The 18,680-nt window shown below is 35.9% G+C and overlaps 2 protein-coding genes and 1 pseudogene across 6 annotated transcripts in view; 1 reads left to right on the top strand and 2 right to left on the bottom strand.

Moving 5' to 3' along the window:
* The window catches only part of LOC122136721, a 690,060-nt pseudogene that overhangs the window by 291,247 nt on the left and 380,133 nt on the right, over nucleotides 1–18,680 (bottom strand).
* Nucleotides 1–18,680, top strand: part of LOC122136724 (gastrula zinc finger protein XlCGF46.1-like) — a 184,000-nt gene that overhangs the window by 132,049 nt on the left and 33,271 nt on the right. The window lies entirely within an intron of this gene.
* LOC109079983 (gastrula zinc finger protein XlCGF8.2DB-like) overlaps nucleotides 1–18,680 on the bottom strand; it is a 30,429-nt gene that overhangs the window by 9,172 nt on the left and 2,577 nt on the right. For 2 of the 5 annotated variants that reach the window (XM_042721253.1, XM_042721258.1), the window contains exon 1: nucleotides 3,555–3,712. The exons of 2 other annotated variants lie outside the window; for them this stretch is intronic. The gene's annotated coding sequence lies outside the window, so the exon portion shown is untranslated. Of the gene's footprint in view, nucleotides 1–3,554; nucleotides 3,713–18,680 lie in introns of those variants that run through there. One more of the 5 variants, XM_042721257.1, reaches the window with a different exon arrangement.

The following is an 18,680-nucleotide window of genomic DNA, read 5'->3' as shown; positions in this document are numbered from 1 at the left end:
GTTACGTTTATAATATAAAATATAATTCCATATGTTTCAAAACAAAAGATTTGCAACGTTTTCAAAGTGTCTAGAATCATTTACAAGTGAAAACGTATTCAGAGCAGCAGTAAGAACAGAAACCTGTAAAGATTAGAGAGAACACGAGTGATCCAGAACCCTCCAGAGTGAAGCATGAGGATACTGAAGAAAGATGGTGTTTATACGTAATTCTTCATTAACAACTTTGAGACATGTTGTATTGTACTAATGTTGTCTCTGGTATTATGGTGAGTGAGCATGTATATGCATTCAGGGGGTGTGGCTTTGGACAGCGATTTGCAGGGAGGGTGGGACGTTCACTTTCAGTGCTATCAAATCTAAAGTTAGCATTTTCTAAGATCTCTTACTGCACCTTTAACCAAGACTTTTAAAATAACACATTTTAGAGCTGTACCTGCAATAGTGTGATACCATAAACTCTGATATTTTTGTTTAAGGTTATCATACCTTCATAATCTCATACAAGCCCATGACTACAAGGTGCATTATAGCTGTATATTTACACCTGAGATTTCTACACCGTTTACCATTTTTAAAGCTATTATATTATATTACATTATATTATATAGATCCTTTATTCTCATTCAGTTTAGGCCTACTATCAACTTATGTTAACAAGTTTCAGGACAAGTTTCTAATTTTATGTTCTATTTATGTAAACGCTGTGCAACTTTCATGTGTTTGATGGGTGCACGTTGAACATTCGAGGCGCATTTAAACTGGAGTGGAGGGAGTTACCATGGAAACGGGGCGGCAACTCAGCTGACAAGTAGCAAATCTCTCGGCATCTAACTGTTGTTTTTACTGCTTTCAGGTAAGTTTAGTCCCTAAAATTACACAAATAATACATACAACTTTTCCTGACACTTTCTTACATGTAACTGACATGCTTCTGTTGAATATTTACTTTACAGAAATGGCTCAGTGTCATCGGAATAAGTCCGTTAGCATCACAACCGTAAGCTAACTATAGAGGCTAACTATAAGAGGTAAGCTAGCTATAGATTTGAGCTCTTATTTATGAAAGTTGGGATTTTAATCACATAGTATGTGTAGATGAGTGGTTATTTTTATAGCTTTGTAAATGTTTTGCTGGCAATTTGTTAATGGATGAATTGAAATAAGCTAATTAAATTAACCTAAAAGTATGGACTGTACTGTTAATCCACTTAGATGAACACGTTTTTATCTTTCATTGTAGACAAATTGATGAAAGAAAATGTACTGTGGTTTTAGGTGTGTCAGCAAAAAAAACCCTCTAATGGGAGCTTATGATAGAGATATAGAAAACACAGGTGATCTGAGAAACCATATTAAATAACTTAAAATGCTTTTTTCACAATATATTTCAGCTACATCATCATGCATCTTTAAAACCTCAAAAAGGTAAATTCTCTTTCCTTCTCTAGGCACTATGAACCATCTGACTAGTAAGTAAAACCTCAAACATTCAAAAGTCTATCAGAGATTAAAAAAATATATATAAAATAAATATCAAATATTTTTTGAGTCCTGTATGTCTTACGAGGCCATCCTGTTTAACACTGGATTGAGGAAACTACAACCAGAGAGGTACGACATAATTCAAAATTAGACACAGATGGTAATAAAAAAGTGCTTTGAAATGAAAATTAATACTGGTAAGACAGAACCGAGTGTGTAATGATCATCTGCCAGATCGACGGTGAAGGTGGGAAATACAAGTAAGATTTTCTAAACTTTAAATGTAGTAAAGTGTTTGTTCAAGTAGACTTTGTTGCTTGTGGATACCTCACACAAGCCTGAAAGGTGCTTAAAACTTAATCTTATATATGAAGAGTTCATTTTCAAATAAGGTTAACTCCCTTTTTTATTGCGCCTTCCTAGTAACATCAATCAGACTGCAGTTGGGTTGTTTTGATGAAGTAATAATTTAAATTGTAAATACAGGTAATTTACTAAATTAAAGTTCATTGAGTGTTAGTTTTTTTATTACATATTAAAAGTTTGTTTTATAGCAAAAGCAGATAACAGCACATTTCATGTTTTAGAGTTTCAGGCTTCGGTTTAAAGCCCATGCAGACCTCAAATGCCTACTAAGACTTATATATCTGTGCATAATGTTTTGACCCTGGATGCTTACAGAAAGATAATCTTTCATTTATGTGCCAGAAACATCATAAGCATTCATAATTTTGTCAGTTGGTGTTGATAAATTTACTCTTTATATTAATGTCAATTTATATTGTCACTGTTTTTTAAGTTATATTGTCAGGAAAGTTTACCAGTTTTTCAGGGTCCAAATTTTGTTTGTATTATATTTATTATGAAGGGGCAAATTCTCTCAATTCTTCTCAAAACATCTCGATAATGAAAACATTTACATGTTTTTCAGATTTAATTTAATTTATTTACATAAAGTTTGAGTAAACAGGAATATATTCTATGAAACAGGTTTAAAGTTTATTTAATTGAATATTGTAATGTTTTAAAATATATTTGGATTTATAAAAATTTTATACATTTACATGTACAGAAAGGTAATATGTTAACAATTATTAGAAATTAATATATGGACATATTGCAAATTAATATATTTACATAGTCTGGTATCTAAATGTATTTACATATAAAGTAAATAAATATTTGTAAATATTTCTGATAAAAATATATTTACCTAATATGTGAAAAATATTAAAAAGCGGCCAAAATCAAATATTTCAATATACATTTACATATATTTTATAAAATACATTTTCTTCTATTTGAATTTAAGATATTTAAATATATCAAAATATATTTCAATCTATTTGACTTGTGTATGTGGAGGTTTGTAGTACATTGCTAGTGTCCCGACTGACTTAATACAGGTGACATTTTGCCAATACTTCTTAAGAACACAGTTAAGTGCCACGCTCAACTATTTACCTCAATCAGCCGTCTTTAAACAAGTTCACTAACTTTCCAATTGTTGCAGCTCACATTCAGTAAGTCAGTCTGCATTTACTACAACCTTGTAAAATCATTCATGTCAAAGAACGATTGGGCATTGTTTATGGTTTTTTTTTTTTTGTGCTGGAATTTGCAGACGGTCCCTTAAACAATGCGATTATCCATGGATATATAGAACTTAAAACTAACTTAATTGCGCAAACAGATTTGATCTACCAAAGAAAAATCTCAAAAAAAAAGAAAAAAGAATTACGATATCAATAAAATCGCGGCAGCAATAAATGATATTGGTTCGCATACACTCTCCTCACAGATCACGAGACTAACAGCAACATTATCACTTCAAACATCGAAACCATCATTTACACGAACATAGAAAACAAAATCGCTCAGTTCCGAATGAACTCCGTGTGTTTTCCTCACATAGAGCCTGCTGCTGCTCTAAATGTCGAAGTCAGAGAACACACGAACAGCTTCCTCGATGAAAACAAGACAGAAACGAGCTCGTGTACTGTTCAAACATACTGTGTAAAGTGTGTTTTACAGTTGTTTAAAGATGAGAAACATCGTGAACTGCTCACCTCTCCTCAGAAGATCGCTGCAGCTGCGTCCGAAAGCTTTGATGAATCTTAGTTCACGGTTTCTGTTGAAAGTGAATTGTTTCTTTAGCTCTCACTGAATCCAGGACTGCAGCCGTTCAGCTCAAGTAGAACAAAAAAGAGGGCGTTTCCCGACGTTTAAACTATCCAATCAGAAAATCCCTAAGAAGAAGCCAAGTGTTATTATTTTTCCTTTTTACTTTCTGAAGTTACCCGCTAGTTTGTTATGTCTAGATCACGAGAAAACAACTTATGTCAAGTTTATGATAAATGCCTTTAGGACATTCATAAACCAGGGAACTAATGCATTTCTCCTGTTACACAGCACACGTTTAACAAAGTCACCCTGAAGTTGTGAATCTTCAGAAGTGGAGCCAATTAAAATTAGAAAACTGCTTAAAAACTGCAGCCTCCTCCTCTCCCAGACCTTTAAGTCTCAACTTAAAACTCATCTTCACTTTGTTCTCTAAATAACTCATTTACCTTTCTGCTTCTCAATTTCCCAGTTTCTGTCTGTATGAGCACCTTCTTGACATAATTGATGTTCATCTTATGATCGCATGACCTCTTGTTGTTACTTATCTGTAGTTCTTTGTCAACACTTGTTTGTCTGATTGTCTGCTGTATTTTGTTTGCCAATTCGTTCTATTATTTTGTAAAGCATCCTTGGGGTCTTGAAATGCACTATACAAAAAAAAAAAAAAAAAAAAAAGTTTACAATTAAAATGGATTAAACCTGGAATTCATTATGATTTAACACTATTTGCTTAAAGCTGTTTTGTGTTTGATGAGAAATAAAACCAAAAGCTCAAGATTGTTTTCTGGTCATTCATCAGTGTCTTTGCAAAGATACACAATCAAACTGACGTGAAGACAGTGATTAACCTCATTCTATTGTCTCTATACATACAGTCACATTTACATAGATGGAAGAACATAATCACCTGATTTTGTAAATGTGGCCAATTACATTTACATTAAGCACCCAGTTTGCGCTTGACTATAGCTTACATACAAAATGAGTCTACAATAGCAGAAACATGCCTTTTTAATGAAAGGGTCCATGCTTTACAGTTTCTGTGTATGTGCTCAATAGCAATGTGTTCATCCTGTCTTGTGTTTTTCATCTAACAGTGACACATTCAGCATTAATGTTTGAGATCTCAGTGAAGAAGCAGAACTGGTGTTTTGTGTTCACTGTTTGATCCTCATGATTCATTCAGAGCTAAACACTAGAAACCAGTTCAGAAAGCTCAGCGTGGACATCAGACAGACGTGCTCCTCGTGTCTCTGCTTCACTTTCTGAAGTCACTTCACTTTGAACTGAAATCAGATTTCTCCTGACTCTATATCAGGGGGTCACACTCATTTTCACTGAGGGACACTTCAACATTATGACTGCCCTCAAAGGACCGATTGTAACTGTAAGACTGTACAAAAGTCACCACTCCTTAACATATTGTTAAATTACTGTCTTTTATTACAAAGATAGAATATGCATTAGCATAGATGTAAAATATGTTATTGCTCTGTGTTATTTTGACATAAGTACTATTAATTTATCAGGTTAAGAAATCCACTTTAGTCCATAAATCAAAGTAAATGACAAATATCACCAAGCACAAGTCATTACATTAACTTTGTTAAAAACATTTTTGTTACTTTTGAGAGGGGCAGAACTATGGTACAACAAATGATTATGAGCTGCTAAGAATGTGTGACAGATATGCCATTTAAGAAAAAGAATATGTTTATCAATAGAACAATTTTATGTTTCTATTTGGTGTGTGATTTATACTCAGAAATTGACTTTGGTGTGAATATGATACACAATCAGTGCTTGAAGTAGAAAAAAGAAGTGGTGTTATTCAACCCCACAAATAAATAAATTTGTGCTGTTAATCGATTTAAAAAAAAACTAATTAATTGCATGTTTTTTTCTTTCAGACATTATGATTAATCCCACCTAACATTAACATTTTTAAATACTTTTATATTCTAATAATTTCACATTTAATCTTCAAATTAATGTAGAAACAACGTAAAAACAGTATATTTGTAATATTTGTTTAATGACTGAAGGCCAGTATCACTGATAACAATACTGATGCCTTTATATAATTGTTCTGTTTTCCTTAATATTTAATCCAGCATGCTGTCTTTAGAGCAGGACCTTCATACTTAAAATAGCAATTGGCCATTTGGGCCGCCACTTTTCATAAACATATAAATTTATTTTGCATCTCAAGAAGCTACAATGATAATGCGAAGCTACAATGGTAATGTATTTGCGAAGTTTCTGCCACAGAGGAAAAAAGAACACCATAAAAACAACTGAAACTGCTAATTTTCTTCAACAGATTGGGAGCAACATGGTTGAACACTTGAAGGAGGCTGAGCTCACTAAGCCCTTCCCCTTTGTCCTTGGTCTTAGAGATGACAGTCCAAAGTGCACACACACAGCAGTGAACACACACACTGTGAACACACACCCAGAGCAGTGGGCAGCCATTTATGCTTCGGCCCGGGGAGCAGTTGGGGGTTTGGTGCCTTGCTCAAGGGCACCTCAGCCGTGGTATTCAAACCCACAACCTTAGGGTTAGGAGTCAAACTCTCTAACCACTAGGCCATGACCACGTAAAGTAACTATAACAATTGAATCTGTGAAATATAAACATCAAAAGAGGAATAACATTCCCATTCATTCCCCTCACAGATCACGAGACATTCAGTAACAGCAATATTATCACTCCAAACATCGAAACAATAATTCATCCAAACATGCAAAAAAGACAAAATCATGTCAATTTAACATGTTTTTTACATGCTGTAACGATCCGCCTTATCAGCCGAATTACACAAATTTAAAGTGGGGTCAGATTAAACTGTGTGAGGGCTTCGAGTGTTTAAAAAGACAAATCAGACAATGTTAAAAGTGAAAATCAAATATGTATCTACAGTATTCACAAGATACTTAAAAGTCTTTCCTTTCCATACCAATAAAACAGTCCTTAAGAATTCCAGCGTGCTGTAAATCCCAATGTGAATGTGATAAATGTCCACCGGTGTATATGCAATCTAAAGAGGGTGATAATCCAATAAAGTGAGATTCTGGAATGGTAAATCCACAAAGGTAACTCCTCAATCCAGCCGTTGGTCATCCGAAATGGCATACTTCCCTACTATATAGTATGGAAAAAGCAGTAGGCGAGCGAATGAGTATGTTTGAATCTTTTGTGTTCATAAAAGAGTAGGCGAGAATTGCAATAATTCTCGCGAGATTTGGACATACGAATACTTAATTTGCGTTCTAATATGCCTACTTACCAAATATATAAAAAAAAAAAATATTATAAGAAAAAAGAACTACGTCAAAAAACTCTGTCATAATTCATGAAACAGTAGGCGAGAAATCCCCGGATGTCCTACTGCTTCAAGCCCAGATTCTGGACTGTTCATCGATGGATACTTTTCAATCCCAGGATGCCACGTGAGAGGATACATCATCATCGAACGTGAAGGAGAGCAGCGACGAGGGTGTTAACAAATGTGAGTATTATAAACCAAAACACAGTTCCCATGTGTTAAAATCATATTTGCTGAGCTACTGTAGAGTAAACTGTTGATTTGTTAAGGTGAAAAGCCATTAACGTTACAGTATATTAAAAAAAGAAAAAAAAAATCTGTAAAAACACGTTTCATTATGTATAGTGAACAGCAGAGCGCCAGTAAGCACATGTACGTCTCCAAAGTGGATTTACATAAACCATATACATCTTAAAGACGATTAAATGTCTATTTAATATGAGACAGGAAAATGTTCTAAGAGAATTACAGATGAGCAAATCAACATGAACAGACATCTGAGAGATGTGTGTGTGCTATTATGTAGAATTCACTGTCAACACTGCTTTAGATGAATGTAAGTAATGTAAATAAATACATCTACATAAAGTAAGTAAACACAAGTTATCTATTTCATTTGACCATTAGTATTGTTGATAAATTGTGGAGCACTTGTGTTGGATAAAAAGTGAGTTAGCACACCAGCATCTAGCTCAACATGTAAGTGCAGTATATCACAGATAAATCACAGAGGAGACGGACTCTGGTCTGGATTTTGCCTTCACTCCTTCGCCACATTTACCATATTCATGGTCACCCCCACATCTCGCACAACGTTGTTTTCCTCTGCAAACAGCACTAACATGTCCATACTTCTGGCACTTGAAGCATCTAAGTGGAAGAGGCACGTAAGATCTTACTGGTAACTTGCGTATCCTATGTTACCCTCTCTGGCATTCTTTCCTCATCAAACTGAAGCATTACTGACAGACTGTCCATTCTTTCTTTATTTTTCAGGTACTGAAACAGTTTTGCTCCAACTACCTTCCCCCCTTCCACGCAGCTTTTAATTTTATCAGTATCCACATCAGTAGGAATTCAAGTTATTACTCTTCTAACCCAAGGTTTCGTCTTCATCAATATGCATGACACCGAGAGTGCAAGCATCGAATTTATACTTTGAGCCTTCTTTTGTTGTTTTTCATCCTTACACATCCTTGCAATCAAGTTTCCATCTCTCAGAGTCTTTGCACTATGTATTTCTCCTAAGGCTTTATTCAGAGATTTTGTCAGTTTAATTGGGTTTATCGTAATACCTGATTATGCAAATTTCATCATCACTTTATGTTCTTCTATGTTTTTCCTACTCACGTGATCCTCCTTTCCACTATCTGTAAATAATCATTGACTATTAGTTTTCTTTCTTTTCCGATTTACTACTTTCCACCATTCATTCCCTCCTGTACTCCCACTACACGATTCATCTTCCATTTCCAGATCACTACCAGAGCTACCGTCATTTCCTGACATCAGTGCTCCAGTCACAGTCCAGTCAGCTGTGCCTCTGAACCCCCTCCTTGTTTGTCTTCTTCTTCTTTGGGTTTCCTCCTTGTTTGTTTGCCATGCTGCTCTTTTTATGGGGTTCCTACTTCCTGTCAGGTGACTAATCACCTGACAGGCCAACCACACAGTTCTTAAAGACATACACAGACTAAAACAGATAAAAGGCATAAAATGGACTTAAGAACATGTAAACCAATTAAAACTTTATAACTACACACAATCACTGTAATAAATAGAGTGGTTAAAACATGTCCCCTTGTGTAACAGTGTCACATAGTCTCCCCCTTTGCTACAACACCTCATGGAAATCAAAATGGAAAACAACAACTTAGGGAATTTGGTCAGAATCACATTTGCGGCTGATCAGTTGGCCAGCAATTCATTGAATGAGCCTCATAACATCAATTCAAAATATAGTAAAAACACTTTATTAGCATGGTAACAAGATCAGCAGTTTAAGACATTAACTTGTAAGCACAAAACAAAAGATACTTCTCTTTTCAATATACATAAGACTTTATTGGATAAATCAAAAAGACATGTAAACTAATCTAACACATGAACACATGCACTAACACATTCACACAAGTTACAGAAATAAAGTGAGAAAAGAATGTGTTTGAGAGTGAAAATGTGAAATCCCATGTTTAGAGCAATAAAGGCAATTGCTTTGACTTGAACAGCCTTTAATCAATAAACTCTTGCAATGAGTTTCTCAGTGAAGCTATTAAACTTTATATTAAATGCACCAGTTCAGCTAGAATCTGGAGGTTGTACTTGCCTTGCCTTCAAGGGGATTCTTTTGTATGGCATGGCTGCAGAAAGGGGTTTCCCAAAGTTGTTGATTGGCTGGAGTTCAGTAGTCATTGGAAGTGATGTCTTGGGTGTTGGCTGAAGGATGGTGTGGAGTCGTGTACGCTGGTTGAAGTTTTAAAGTTGGTGCAGACAATGTCTGACATGGCTTTGTGGCAAAACTTAGAACACAAATCTCTGAACAGGAAAAGAAAAGAAACAGGGCCCGGTTCCCCAAAATGTTCTTATCGCTAAGTAGTTCTTAACCTATTCCTTAACCTCTCTCTTAATGTTATGGCATGATTCCCGACATGTTCGTACGTTAAGTATATCTTCTGTAAGTCACACTTTCGTAAGGTTGGTCTGGACCATTCGTAAGCTCTCTCTTAGCATTGTTTGAGCTCAAGACGCTAGTCGCCGCCACTTTGCAGCAGTCTTTAGAAATCAGCGCAGCACAGTACAAGTCCAACTATGGTATGTTGACAATGTTGTGGCTCAAAAATGATTTTATGTTATGGACATTTTAAGACTAATAATAAAATATGTTCGCAATGGATACAGGCATATTTATGAAGTTGACTTTATTTGGTATCAGAACTAATATGGTGGTAATTAGCCTATGCTATTTCGTAATGTCATTAAAGCGTTTAAATTGGCAATCACTTTTGATAATTTAAATCTGGCAAACAATTTGGCTCTAAATGGCTAAGATCTATAAATGGGTAAGCATGGTGGTGTCCAGTAAGCGACCAACTATGACAGCGATTCAACGTGTCCTTGTGTTGAATCAAAGACGGCGCCGGCCGCGGAGCCGTTTAGTCCATGTCATTTTTTTTTTATTCGGCAAAACTTAAGCCCTTTTGACATTTTGCCTGACGTGCTATATTAAAAAAATTTCGCCTCCCAAGACAACTCATTATGGAGCTGCTGGACCTTCAGGGCTTAAAGAATTTTGCTTTAAGCCCTGAAGTTCAGCTGCTTGCAGCACTAGGGTTTTTTGCTACAGGGAGCTTCATCGAGGTCATGGGAGAGGGCTACGGCCTAAGCAAGACCTCGGTGTGGAGGTGCGTGCAAACTGTCACCAACGCCCTTCTGTGCCATGCAGGGGATTACATCCGGGGAATTCTGATTGTAAAGTACCTTACCATTAATATAAAAGTGTATTACATAATTTTTAGAAAGTCGTTAAACCCATGTCAAGAAGCGGCACAAGTGGCACAACGGGATAAGGAGGGTGGATGATTTTCTTAACGCCGTAATGCACCTTCGCGTGAAGTGGAAAATCGATTCCTGAGCAATCGATGCCAACTTATTCAGCACCTTCACTTGGGACAGCACCTTTGTAACGTCGAACGTAAGAGGCAATATGATAAGAAGCTTCCTAAGGGACACTTCGGGGGAACACACTTAGGAACATAAACAACTTTGGTAAGATATATCTTGCGAGTCTTCTTAGCATGCTAAGAGTGAGCGTTATCGGGGAAACCGGGCCCTGATGTAGAAGAAAGAAACAAAAGCTGAGACTAGATGGCTTGTCTTCTCATGGTGGTTGAGTAGCAGTGGGCGTGCAGGCCAAAGCACACTGGAAGAGAGCTCGAATAATACAAAAACAGTGGCAAAAAGGCACAAAGCCAAAAAAATAATTAAAAAAAACCTCCCAAAAAATGTGTTGGTCTTGTGAGTTTCTAATCTCATCTGTTGAGCATATGTCTAAAAGTGTCTTGACCAAATAGACATTGTCTTATTTCGGGCTATGTTTCACCTCTCAATACACAAATCAACATGTTATGTCACACAGTCTGAATTTCCCAACTCTTGCAAAGTATAATTTAGACATGATTTCTATAATAAAAATATGATATGTTGAATTCTCAAACACAAACATATCAAACATGAACAGAAACCTATGAACTGTTCAACAGTTATTAAAAATGACATACACAATCAGTGATTAGAACATGATAGTCGAAAGTGTTGGTTACATTCATCATATGGAGTTATGCATCAGAATGATATTTGTTCATTAGTCCTTTTAGCATCATTTTGATTGATCTGATACATTCCGTCATGTAAAGACAGTCTCTGTGTCGTTCTGTTAATGTGAGAGTGTGTTCTGTGAGGAACAAAAGGGTCTAGAAAGAATCTCAGTCTGGTTCTTGTCTTCTAGGTGGAAGAAGTCAATCCGAGGAAGTCTTTAGCTCTTGATTTCTATCATGGATGTACATGTAATGGTCTCTTTGACCATTAATCTTGGTTACTTGCCCCAAATTTGACAATCTCCTTCCTGAGTTGAATTATCACTGAGTGTTCTTTTGTTTTAATGCTGCAAGCTGTTAAAAGTATAAATGTATATTAAAGATAAATATTTTTTTTTAGCCAAGCATTCACACAATGTATCTCGTAACTTGTTACTTCAGCTATATCTGATCAAATGCACATTTTCATTCTTTTGCTTGGGTTGAACACATCATCTCTGCTTGGTTGGAATAGCAGCTACACTAGTTTCATCTCTATTTGCTTTTCTCTTTCTGTCAAGGGACTTGCATCCCGAGGCAACTAGCAATTAGACAAGCTAAAGTCTGGATCCAACCCTTACGAATATCTGAGATGACTGAACACCTGAGAAGAGATGATGCCAAACCCCCAGAAGACCTCAGATGATGTCAACTCTGGAACAACATATACAACTACAAAATTTTGCTCAATCACAATGTTTAATCGCAATCGCAAAGTTTAATAGCAACATAAAATTATTGCATTTAACTGTTCACTGTCTGTCTGATTACGTGTAATTTGTATCTAGCTGCATGATTCTTACTGAACATTTCGGCCAAAATCACCACTAATAACATACTCCTACATGTAATGTAGAAACATAATATTTTCTGTAAAGCTGCTTTGCAATGATTGGTATCGTGAAAAGCGCTATACAAATAAACTTTAATTTTATTGAATCTAAATATTAACACAGCAGTCGTCAATGTTGTTTTACACTACAATTGAGAAATTTTGACAAAGTAAGACCCTAAAGAATCATATCAACTTGTGAAAATGTCCGATGACCCTTTAACATGTGAAAGGCTTTTATGAAGTGTGAGTTACCAAATGATTATCAAGGTCACCATTATGTTTAAAAGTCTTTCCACACTGAGAGCAGATAAAAGACTTTATCCCAGTATGAATTGACATGTGCTTCTTAAGGCTTGCTTTTTTTGTAAAACTCTTTCCACACTGAGAGCAGGAGAAAGACTTTATCCCAGTATGAATTAACATGTGATCCTTAAGGCTTGATTTATCTCTAAAAGTCTTTCCACATTGAGAGCAGGAGAAAGGCTTTTCCCCAGTATGAATGAACATGTGCTTCTTAAGGTTTGATTTCTTTGCAAAACTCTTTCCACACTGAGAGCAGCTAAATGACTTTATCCCAGCATGAATTAACATGTGATGCGTCAGGTTTCCTTTAAATATGAAACTCTTTCCACACTGAGCACAGGTGAAAGGCTTTATCCCAGCATGAACTAACATGTGATTCTTAATGCTTGCTCTCGTGGTAAAATGCTTTCCGCACTGAGAGCAGCTGAAGGGCTTTTCTGAAGAGTGTGTTACCAAATGATTCTCAAGCTGTACTTTATGTGTGAAACTCTTTCCACACTGAGAGCAGCTGTAAGGCTTTATCCCAGTATGAATTAACAGGTGCTTCTCAAGGCATACTTTATATGTAAAACTCTTTCCACACTGGGAGCAGCTGAAAGACTTTATCCCGGAATGAATTAACATGTGAATCTTTAAGCTTGATTTCTGTGTAAAACTCTTTCCACACTCAGAGCAGCTGAAAGGCTTTTCTGAAGTATGAGTTACCAAATGATTCTTAAGTTGTCCTTTCTGTGTAAAACTCTTTCCACACTCAGAGCAGCTGAAAGGCTTTATTCCAGCATGAATTAACATGTGATCCTTAATGCTTGCTCTCGTGGTAAAACTCTTTCCACACTGAGAGCAGCTGAAAGGTTTTATTTCAGCATGAATTAACATGTGCCTCTTAAGATTTCTGTTACATGTGAAAGTGTTTCCACACTGAGAGCAGATGAAAGGCCTTTTGACTTCTCTTTTTTTAATGCTGCAGCTCGCTGAGTTTTCTCCACTGACATCATGATCTTTCTGATGCTGATATTTCTCCTCCACCACATTCAGATCTTGTCTTTCTTCTTTCAGTTTCATCAGGCCTAAAATGAAATCATTATAAATATGAAAATCAATTGGAACGTTTGAAAAATAAAAGGATAAAATATTAGTGTACAGATGAAAACAATGTCAAAACCGTCCCTTTTTAACACAGATCAGAGTATGTGAGCGGAGTGGAGCGGCAACTACTTCCCCTCCGCACTCCAAGCACTCAATTATCACTCCGCTCCAGCTCCACTCCTGGTTCACCATTTCTCACTCCACGCTCCACTGATCAGAAACACCGCTCCACGGCTAAATTATTTCACTATGCTTGAAAAAAAATCAAATTTCTGTTCAGAAATTATATTAAATGAAAAATAAATGCATAATACTAGAAAAATATTTTTAACATGGTTTATTGGAACACTACAATTAGCCCAAGTCCACATTAAATGACTGCTTAACTCGCTTAGCTTACTTGTCTGTGCAAGTAAGCTGAGGGTAGTTAATTCAGAAACAGGAATAATATACTGTAACTTTTCAATTTTTCTTCATTCCTAAATGAATGCGCGCAATCTGTACGTTATGTGCGAGCTTGTGTGTTCTGTCCATGTGCAGCAATGTAGCAGCACATAGAGTGGAGATTAACAAACTGTACAATTTACAATATGTTTTAACCTCCCGCACTCATCCACTGTCATTTTAACCTTCGTATGTGATCCACACATCTGTCAAGCTAACTAATTATGTTTAATGTGTGAGTTGGCGTAATTTGTGTTCATGACGGAGCGGCAGCGGAGCGAGTGAAAGCCTCAACGTTCCGACTTTCAAAAAAATCTGCTCCTAGCTCCAGACAAAATCATGCCGCTCACTCTTCGCTCCGCTCCGCTCACATACTCTGACACAGATCCATGAAAATATCTAAAAACACTGCATTATGCTGCCAGGCCAGTAGATGGCGATGTCATTTTGTAAAGAAACACTACACATTGAGAGCTCCAGCAAACAGGGTTTGTTCTTTGATCATTTTCTGTAATTTAACTAGGACTGTGACAACTAATCGACACAATTGATTATTATCGATAATGAAAATTATCTATCGATTAGCCGGGTCTGCACTCAATGTACATCCAATTTCATCCGGTCGCGTCAAATTACAGCACTGAATTACGTATTTCTTTTTAGACAAAATGCATCTAAAAATAGTGGAGAAAACAGAATAAGATGCTGCGGGGGAGTTACGTGATCCAAGCTGCCCAAGACATGAGAATTCCTTATTACTGTCAGGCGCTTAGACAGATGCGTGTGCATCCTCAGTATAAAAACTTTTAGTTTACGATCCTTTTCTGTAAATGTCACAAATTCACGTGAGCATTTCCATTTTTGCATAAGGCCCGCACTGACAGTCTGTTCAGTTTAAATCTTTACTGAATGAGCACCGGCGCAGCAAATATGTTGTTGAACGTTAAATTATGGTTTAAGTCAACATGTGCACATATTTTATGAAAGTAGGAACTGTAAAGAGATAACAGCGAGTAATTGAATATAAATATCAGAGGCTTCATAACCAGCTTTTACAGGATAAAGAAATGGAAGTAAGACTTGACTGTGATCAAAGTGAACGTGTTCCTTCAGAGCATTACTCTCACTTGTTGGTTAACGGAGTTTGTGCTTTAATTCTTCTTTATCATCTTTATTATTTTATTTTTTAATGCAGAAATTTAAACTACAGTGCCTAGTATAAATGAGTACACGCGAGATTTAATTCAGAAAATACATAATAATCTAGTACTTAGTATGTTCTCCGGAATGTCACGGAATTTGTCAAATTTTGAATTAATTAATAAAATTAGGTCATGTAAATCAAATCACGATATGAACTAGTATCTGTAAATATTAAGCCGGAAAAGATGATTTAAAAATGAATCCTGCATGTTCTGCGTGTCTCAGTTAATGAATGGTGCAGAAGCGCGGTTTCGTCTATTAGTACACACATGGAAGCGTGCGTAACGCTCGCGGTGATTTCAGCTTCTGCTGTCTCTCTAAATAAGGACGTGAACACAAGGAACATCTCCAGAACTGTTCTGAGAGTGACTTCATGAGCATTTGACCATTTGATTTGAGCAAAAGCATCATATCATATGCACAGAATTGTAAAGGTATTCACGGCAACCCGTCAAAATAAAAGTCCGGCTTGAAGTCTATTGTTCAGCAGAATGTACATAGCCCACTACTACTACTAAAATGCAACAAACATTATTTTAAGGAATAATCACACATCATTTCTTTCATGTTTTAATTTTAATTTTCAGTAATTAAAAGAAATTAAATGAAATTAATGTTTCATGCCTTGATTTGATAATAAAAATTTAAATACAGGATTTTTGAGGGGGGAAAAATCATAAGGCTTCTTTAAGAAAAAAATTAAGTTGTTTTATGCGTTCAATTTGCTAGACATGCTAAAACAGAATTTGGTAACAATTAAAAAATATGGTGAGAATAAAATATTTCATAGGGCCTTAAACGTAATTTTTGTTAAACTTATTAAATTGATGTGCAAATGTATAAGTTTCATGATTTTAATTAATTAGACTGGCTTTATGATTAATAAACTTTAATTTAACTATTAAAAATGAGTGGAGAAAATAAATAATAAAAATGGAATTTAGGAAAAAATTAAACAGGATTCATGGGGCACTATTAGAGTGTGGTAATTTCAACATTTACTATTACTGTTATTAGTATTATTATTATTATTTTTATTATTACTACTACTAGTAGTAGTAGTATGGTTCAGTACTGTTTTTTTTTGTTGTTTTTTTTTGGAAATAAAGCACTATTTTAATTTTTGTTCAGTATCCATTTTAAAAACTATCGGTTAATTAATCGGTATCGGTCAGTGTGGTCCAACCTAGCTATCGGTATCGGCAAAATCCACTATCGGTCGACCTCTAGTGACAACAAGCATGCATGTCCCTTCTGCAGGCTGCATCATACTCTGTGAGATAAAGTGTCACTCTTTTCATAGCTTTTGCTGGCTCTGAGACACTTGCATGTTATTTCCCCTGCTCTTTTTCTAGCAAAATTCACTCATAACTAAATGAAAACTTAAAGTAAAGACCTGATTATTTCAGGCGCCTTATCACAAGTCTATTGTTTTTGAATGTCGGTACTACTTCTGCTATATTTTCACACTCCTCTTGTACCATTGTCATCTTTTATGCTAGGAAATAAGTCTCCTGGCAGTTTTCTCCCAAGTGCTTCCACTGCTGCCAGCATTAAGTTGGAGTATGATTCAGTGGGCTATATAACACTTTTAATTGTTAGGAAGTTACTTGTCTTTAAAAGTTTTGGTTCAGTAAACTTACCTGTTGATCAAAAATACCATTAAACCTATATACTTTTTTTTAGTTTTATTTAGTAACTTTCAGTAGGGTGGACTCATTTTTTGCAACACAAAATTGTATCACTTTGATAAGAAAATCTTATTTTACTGAATAATTTTGGCATTCTTCTTTGGTAATTGATCAAGCAGGCTTGTTGGAACATTATATCTCCAAAGAACCCTAACATGTCTTCTAAGTAAATAGTAATTGCTGAATTTAAGTTTTAGAGGTGGTGTACCCATTTATGCTGAGCACTGTATATTCACTGCTTAAATTTATTAAAACAAATTTATATAAGGTTTTAAGCAGATTATGTAAGGTTGTGCCACTGCTGCTCTAAACTAAAAGTATTGGTGATTACCAAAATCATGTTTTAGCTTTCTGTATTGGTTAGTGCTCCAATTTGTGTGAGCTCTTTAGTAACAGTAGTAGGCTATTTATAATGTTATAATATAGATTACTGTTGTTGTCTATGGAAGAAAGGCGGAAAAAGTAGCATAGTCAAGCGCTTTATAGTGTTTTTTTTCCTTCCCAGATGCCCAATTACAGTCAAAAAATACCTAAACAATGAATGCAAGCTGTTATGAAAGGCATAGGAGGTCATTTTTGTTTTGTAAATAAATACTATTTATTTGTAAAAAAAAAAAAAATCAAATCTCACACACTCTGAGTCTAAAGTCTTATTAATTAAATATCCTCAGTGTCAGTTCAGTCACATTTCCATTAGAACCTTGAAACATGAATTTAAAGACATTTTAATCATAGTTAAAGTCTTATTTTTACACAAAGGATCTTTGTATGTACCATATTCGTCTTTAATGACTGTTTTAAGAATAGACACCTACCTCCTTGTTCCTCATATTTTATTCTACAGGTTTCTGGTTCCTCATGTTTTATTCCCCCGGTTTCTGGTTCCTCGTGTTTTATTCTCCCAGTTTCTGGTTCCTCGTGTTTTATTCTCCGGGTTTCTGGTTCCTCGTGTTTTATCCTCCGGGTCTCTGGTTCCTCATGTTTTATCCTCCAGGGTTCTGGTTCCTCGTGTTTTATTCTGCAGGTTTCTGGTTCCTCGTGTTTTATCCTCCAGGGTTCTGGTTCCTCGTGTTTTATTCTCCAGGGTTCTGGTTCCTCGTGTTTTATCCTCCAGGGTTCTGGTTCCTCGTGTTTTATTCTCCGGGTTTCTGGTTCCTCGTGTTTTATCCTCCAGGGTTCTGGTTCCTCGTGTTTTATTCTCAAGGGTTCTGGTTCCTCGTGTTTTATTCTCCAGGGTTCTGGTTCCTCGTGTTTTATTCTCCAGGGTTCTGGTTCCTCGTGTTTTATCCTCCAGGGTTCTGGTTCCTCGTGTTTTATCCTCCAGGTTTCTGGTTCCTTGTGTTTTATTCTCCAGGGTTCTGGTTCCTCGTGTTTTATTCTCCAGGTTTCTGGTTCACTCGTGTTCTCTTCACTCTCCTCTTTAACAAACATCATCTTCACAGCAGCAGATCTCAGTTCAGATGATACTCCTCCAGATATATTCCTGCTTGCTTCAAAACTAAGTCACGACTGTGAGGATGAGAATATTACAGGTATTTACAGACCAGATTCAAAAACTGTATTTCTTTATTTACAGAAACAACGTTTCTAACCGTTTGTATTGAGAAAGCATCACGACAAAATAACAGAGAGCATGGTGAAACTGAACTTCTTCCTCTGAGGTTTAATGGTGTTTGTCAAACAAACACACGTGTTTTAGCGCCACCCGCTGGACTGGATCCCCTTACAAAAAATTAACTGCAGTACATTGAAGTACAACTCTAGATTTGCAGTATAATGAAGTACAGATACAATACAACTGCAATTCATTGATACGCTAAAATGCATGTGA

The sequence above is a fragment of the Cyprinus carpio genome, chromosome B3 (genome assembly GCF_018340385.1).
Source record: "Cyprinus carpio isolate SPL01 chromosome B3, ASM1834038v1, whole genome shotgun sequence".
NCBI lineage: Eukaryota > Metazoa > Chordata > Actinopteri > Cypriniformes > Cyprinidae > Cyprinus > Cyprinus carpio.
The sequence above is the reverse complement of the archived record's forward strand: the minus strand, read 5'-3'. Positions and strand labels throughout refer to the sequence as shown.